The following is a 7,136-nucleotide window of genomic DNA, read 5'->3' as shown; positions in this document are numbered from 1 at the left end:
TAGATGCGACCACACATCGATCTCACATAGGTAATGCTAGTCAAGAACATTCTGTAGTGCTCCACTGAAATAAGCTATTAGCATTATTAAGAATATTAATTCAACCTTAAACACCAACGAAAACACAATTGAGGACATCATAGGAATAAGCATACCATTGTGTTTGATTCTTCTTGAGTCTTCCTCAACTAGTTTGCCTATTGAACGTAGACCATGGGATCTCCAATGTTGCTTGGTTAGGTTTCCGCCAAGTACAAACTCATTGTATTGGCTTTAAGCCCATTCCCTTCGATGTAAAGATAACTTGCTCTCTGTTTAGGCCCTTTGTCAAAGAATCTGCTATATTTTCTTTCGACTTTATGTAATCAGTGGAAATTATTCCATTTTTCAGCAAGTCTTTTATTGTATTGTGATGTCGCCTTATATTCCTTGATATGCCATTATAGATATGATTATTTGCTCTAGTTAGAGCAGCCATACTATCACAGTGTATACCAATGGCTGTAACAGGCTTAGGCCATTACAGAATACCTTCTAGAAAGCTTTTGAGCCATTCGGCTTCTTCAGCCGCTTTGTCCAACGACCGATTTATCATCCAAGTGTCCAAGCTTCTTTAGAACTGTCTCTATATAATGAGATTGGGTAAGGATGTATCCTTCCGAAGTTCTTTGAACTTTGATACCAAGAATAACATCAACTTGTCCTAAATCCTTCATATCAAATAAAGAATGAAGCATTTTCTTGGTTTGTGTTGATCCCAGATCTCTCAATAACACTAATAATCTAGTTAATAATAACCAAATTATAGTGATTTGATGAGCACTCAAGAAGAAATTACGAACAATTATGAACAATCTTGAGTGTCAAAGATTTCACTTTATTAATAATAAAAACGTAAAAGCGACTTAGGTTACAATAGGCCTAATCACCTATTTATGCTAATAAGAAGATAACTATCTAATGAAACTTTTTAGCTAATCTTCTAATAACAGATAACGATTATCTAAACTATGGATAAACTTTAGTAATTAAGATAAACTCGAAATCTAGCTGTTGACTTGTCATCTCCAGCTATCATTCATGGTATGATGGATCATCCTTATCTTTAAGTCTTCATCGCATGCTTCTAGATGAATTGCTGGAAAATACTGTAAGTGTAGTTGACCAGAGGTTCGATGAAGATGCTCTTTCCATCGCATCCTTGGTCGTCCATCGGTCCTCTGATTGTGCTCCAAACTTAGTCAATTCTGCCTTGATGTCTCCATCGGTCTTCTAGTTCTTCAACACTTATTGTTTTTCATTACTTTTTCACTTTATGAATTATGGGGTTTAACAATCTCCCCCTAAGTAATGAAATAACAAACATAGACTAATCTAGATACAACCGTGAAGAACAGAGACTAATCTAATAGAAAAACATCGAATTCCAAATTTTCATTGGATGATGAAATTCTTACAATACTGGAATCAAAAGACATCAAGATAAAAAAAATACAACTCATCATGAGCTACCTTGATATATTTCATTGAAGCGTATGAGCCGTCTTCGATAGCCGATGACTGTCGATATCTCATGAATGAGCCGACTCCCTTCTTCTTTTGGCACGTGGTTTCTACCTAGTCTTTCTCTAATGACTTTCTGAAACCATTCAAGTGTATCCGATGAATACTTGAAGGCCTCAGTTAGTCTAAAGAATTTTTTAACCCCGAACTCATTCTTGTAAACAAGTCCAAGTTCGGGTTGAGTTAGGACTGAGGCAGACCTTTTTTCCTGCAGGCCTTGGAAGTCTTCGTTTGGTGGAACGTAGGATAGTCTTTCAATGCCTAGCCGAAGAGCAATTTCAAAATCACTCTTGGCTCTATGGTTCACCAGGGTTTCCATCGTTTTTACTATCGTTTGGTTCGCCATTCCATACCTGATGCCATGGTCCTTCCTTTGAGCCATGTATGCGTATAATTCAATCAAGTCATGTGGATTGAGATTAATGACGTCATTTTCGTTGAACACGCTAACTTGCCCATGTGCTCTCTCCACAGTGAACTCGATTATCGAATGGCTCGGTTGGCAAATGTCCTTACTTTAAGATCCATGACCCTCCTTATCCCATCATTAGAGAAGACGGCCTGAGGTGCTTGTGTAGTCTGTCTAATGAATCTATAGCGTAAGAGGTCTATGGACTCAGGTGATAAGATCGGAGGGTTGATGGTCAAACTTTCATCATGGTCTTTGTACAGGTATTGATGGATGTTTTCCATCATAATTGGTTCCCTGGGTGGCAATTCAGGACGTCTCCGTATCGACTCCATGCTCTGTATAATCTCATCTACCAGGCTCTGAGGAGGTTGCCTTGATGAAGAGGGAGTATCTGTATGCACCACGGGTGGTTGGGTTGAGGGTTGTGTATGAGTTGGTGAGGGTATGGTTTCTTGTTGAGTTGGTTCAGCTTGGGTTGGTTGTGGTTCATTGGGTTTGGCTTGGGTGGTTTCTGGTGCATGGGGTTCTGTTTGGGTTTGTGGTTGTTGGGATGATGAAGGTTGGATTATTGTTGGTTCTAGTTGTATGGATAAGGTGAAGGGTTCTGTGGTGCGAGGGGTTGGAGAAGGGGTTAAAGGTAAGTTTGGTGTGGGCGATGAAGGTTGGTTTATTTTTGTTGGTGGGGTGATTGGCTCTTCATCGGTTGAGGAACTCAACACGATGGGTTCTGGGGTTGCAGCGAAGGGAACATGTACATATTGTACATCTTCAGAGGGCAAAGGCTCTGGTTGCCTTTGCTTGGGTTCCTTCGGTTGAGGGTGGTGGTTGAGTTTGTGGTGATGGTGATGATGGTGCAACGGATTCTGTATTTTGTGCAGCTGTGGCCTCTGTCTCCCCCTTATGAGGTCCAAGACCTTGATCATCGGGGTCTAGGTCTTCATGTCTTGGCCTTTTGTGTTGGCGGCTACTAGAGCAAAAGGCTTTGCTCCTCTTCTTCTTTTTGTCCTTTCTGAAGGACGTAAGATACGCCTTCAGGGTAGCTTGTCTTCGACTCACCTCTATTGTTTGGAGGAGAGAGGTGGTGCACCGTTGTTCATCGGCTAGGTTCTAGGAGAGAACCCTTGTTGGATGGATGACCCGATGAACGAATTTGACACTAATCTCATTGAAAGTAAGACTAGCGCCTCGGACAGAACCCGTAGGTCAGCTCTGGTTGCGAACTCAATGGAGGAAGATGAGGGTTGTGGTGGTATTGAGGTGTTGGTGGATGTATATGGAGGGATGGGAATATTGGTGATGAGGTCTCTCACCTCTGTGGGGAATGAGGAGAAGGTTTCATCAAAGGATGGGCCTGGAGAGGGAGGTTGGGGTAGAGGAGTAGGCTGGGGGATTTGGGCTAGGATAGTGGTGGGTAGTTGGGTGAGGGTGGTTTGGATGGAGGCCATTTGATTGGTGAGGTTGGCAACGGTAGCATCGATGGATGAGGTGGATTAAAGTGGGGCTTGATGAGGAACTTGGGAGATGATGGTTGTGGGTAGGGAGTTAATGGTTTAAAGGATGGTTTGAAGTTGGGAGATGATGTATGTGAGGTTCTCATCGGCCTCAGTTGCCTGGGCCGTGAGGGTGGCGATGGATTGGATGAGGATTTGGTGTCGTTGGGTGGCAAGGGAGGATGTGGTGTTGTGATGTTGGGTGATGGTTTGTTGGAGCATTTGAAGGCGGGTGGTATTGGCTTGGGTTTGGGTTTGGGTTTCAATTTGAGAGAGGTGGTGTTGCAAGATTGCAAGGGATTGTTGGAGGTCAGAGTTATCGGCGGAGGGTTGGTTATCAACAATTCCTTGTGTGATGAGTTTAAGGTCTTCCAAGGACCGCATCACTGTATCGACAAAGGCTTGGAACTCGGCCTTTGTGACCAGGTCTGCATGTGGGGTAACCCCTGCAGCAACAGATGCTGCAGGTTGGGCCTCTACTCTGGACGCGCCTTCTTGGCCTTGTGAGAAGGTAGACCTAGAAGGACTTCCATCACGTCCTTGATAGCCCTCAAGAGAGGAGCTATCTCGTGATGTTGTGACATCTGCTTCCTCTTCATCGGTATCAGAGGCCGGGTAAGTGAAGCGAATGTGTGTCCCCTTCGGTAGATCAAATATCGAAGGGGGATGTGCATGAAGGGAAGATCGCTCTGAACGATCTTGGGATTCAATATCAGAAGCAACACATGCTTCTGTGTATGGTGGGATGTGTCGAGCCCTGAGGCGAAGGGACTCTTATATCTTCATCACCTCTCTGTTGAGAGAGGGATGATGGAAAATGTGGTTCCTTGGCTAATACATCTCTAGAGTCCTGAAGAATGGCCTCTGGATGGCTGGCTGGGGTTGAGAGTGGACTGGGTTGTCCTTGTTCAATACCCCTATGGCTTTGATCGCCAGTGGTAGATGATGTGGTTGCCAGGGGAGGAATTGTATGAGTAGGGCCGGGGGAGGCATGATGAGTAGCATCATCATCATCATCTTCATCATCCAATGAAGATGTCCCATGTGCTCCCTCGCTTGGTTCGGGGGATGGTTCTAATCGCTGAGGGGTAGCTGCCCTCGGTTTCTGGGACAACATAGAGCGTTCATAGGCCTGGCGTATCTCATATGTCGATGGAATGACATTAAGCATAGCCCTGGAGAGTGGACGGTTGATGTTGTAACCCTCCTTCGAGAGGGTTGGGCGATGTCCATGCATCTTGTAGACGGGGGTGAAGGGCTCCTCAGCTGGTAGGCCATGCTTTCTCATTGCGTCCCCAATGAAGAGGGCGAGGAAGCGAGGGAAGAGAATCGCAGAGAGAGGCTTGCCAGCAGCTTGGAGTTTACATTTTTTGACCACTTCCGCATGAATCTCGTTGTAGATCAGGAAGGCGTAGTCGAGGTTCAGGTTGAACAACAGCCCATACATGATAGTCATGATGTTGATGTTCCCTTGGTCCAAGGAGCCCAGTTTGCATGTGAGAGCTCTGTTAAGGATGGAGAAGAACATATTCCACATCGGCGGGATGAATTGGCGTTTGAAGTCCGATATGTTGCGTAGGTCACGATTATAACCTAGCATCTTCACGAAGCGGAGGATGTCGTCGGTGGTTGGTGGTTCGTCATATTGTTCAATTCCAAGTTCCCGTCGAGTGGGAATGCACAGAACCCGAGAAACCTTAGCCCGCGATATTTTGGGCGAGCATATCAAATCATTAGGTGGATCCATGTCCCCCATTATTCCGTGGCATTCTGGGTCAAACTCACACGTTTGCCAATATTGTTGGACGTATTTTATGGGTATGCCGGTGTCAGCAAGAGTGAGGGCAGGAAGAAGAATGCAGTTCTTGAAAATCTCGATCATAACTGCAAATCGTTCATCAAACAGTGTGTTTCGAAGTTCGATAGAGTGGTTGTTTGGCTTCATGGGTAGGAAGACGATAGCGCGGCTGTCGGCGCCGGTGGATTGGACTCTGCTGTCATTGTTGTTCGATTCGTGGGAGGCAGAGGAGGCCATTATTGAGGAAGTTACAGGTTTGGTTCGTCAAAATATAGATGCAGGTTTATGGATGCGTAAAGAGAAGATGGATGAGGAAGAAAGGTATTTATAAGCGGGAATATGGTGAAGGAGTGGGGTGTGGGGGGTGGGGGTGGAAGGGAAACAGTTTATTGATTATTAAAATACAATAATCATGAAAAGTTTTGGCGGTTTTGGGTATAGTCGATTTGATTTGAAGAACATGAGTCGTCTTGATTGTACGTGCCATTAATGTTAGATGACACGTGTCAAGGCGAGGTTAGGGAGGGGGGAAGTTGAAAGGGTGTATGGGGAACAGGCTGTATGTGTTGTCAGGCGCGTGGTATGATGACGTTATGAATTATTTRARATAAAAARTTAYTCCAMATAATATCTTGATGAGTACGTATCCCAAAAATAATTTGAATTTAAAATCCCATCTAATTGTAAGATTAATACTAATTACGAAGTTTTGGTCTTCTAAAAACGATGTTGTATAGTTTTTAGTCACAAAAGCTGCAATTTTGTATAATCTTGAAAATGATTTTCAATTAAGATGAGTTTTTGTATAAAAATTATTGTCATGGAACCAGAGAAGCTCTGGTTGGTCATGACCCATTGGGTGAGGAACCAGAGGAGCTCTGGTTTAACATCGATGAAGGAGTTCATGGATGTAATGTTGGATTGCATGATATAGAGGCCTTGGATAACAAACCAGAGGCTCTCGATGAAAAAGGCATAAAAAATGTGTGAAGATGAAATTGTTGCTCCCCCTCAAATGATGCATGAGTAAGGATCTTGAAGTTTTCAAAGACTCCCCCTCAAATAAATAATAATGAAGAATTAAGGGTACCAAAGGCTCTGGTATATACAACCAAAGGCTCTGGTTGTGAAGGATGATGAATGTATGAAGGTTGGCTAAGTGGAAGTAGAGAAAGGGTCTTTGAGACCAGAGGAGCTCTGGTTCCAAAGAGAACAAATCCAGAGGCTCTGGTCTTTAGAACCAGAGGCTCTGGTATGGTATAGAAGGGGTGTGGTTTATACCAAGTCATAGATGGGAACTTGATAGCGCTGGTTTCAAAGGAATTGGAAACCAGAGGCTCTGGTCTTTGGAACCAGAGGCTTTGGGTGGGAAGGGAATACTTAGTGTATGAAAACTAAGTATATGCCTTGGACCAGAGGGGCTCTGGGTCCAAAGGATAAAGAAAAATGAGGAGATGAAATGAATGAATGCTTAAGTCCATGTTGAGACACAATAGGATGTAGACTCAAAGAATTCGATTCCAGAGGCTCTGGTGAGTAAGAGAATACTTGGTAGAAATTACTAAGTATCTGCTTTGGACCAAAGGGATTCTGGTTCCAAAGGTGATGGAGATTGTTTGCCAAAAATTGTTCGAAGTAAATCTAAATAGCCAGAGGCTCTGGTCTTTATGACCAGAGGCGCTGGCTTAGGATACTTGGAGTTTCTAGCTAAAATTTTATATATCACTTATAATGGAAGTAAATCTAAAGTTTGTTTGATTTGAAGACCAAGGAAGAAACTTAGTTCTCCCATCATATTCATATCAAATTTACTTTTCATCAACTCTGAGAATTTTTCGCAATGTTTTGCATTTGTAGAGCCAAATATGATGGC

This window comes from Cynara cardunculus, unplaced genomic scaffold (assembly GCF_001531365.2).
Source record: "Cynara cardunculus var. scolymus isolate 2C unplaced genomic scaffold, CcrdV1 Un_Scaffold_2907, whole genome shotgun sequence".
Lineage (NCBI taxonomy): Eukaryota > Viridiplantae > Streptophyta > Magnoliopsida > Asterales > Asteraceae > Cynara > Cynara cardunculus.
Note: the sequence above shows the minus strand (reverse complement) of the source record.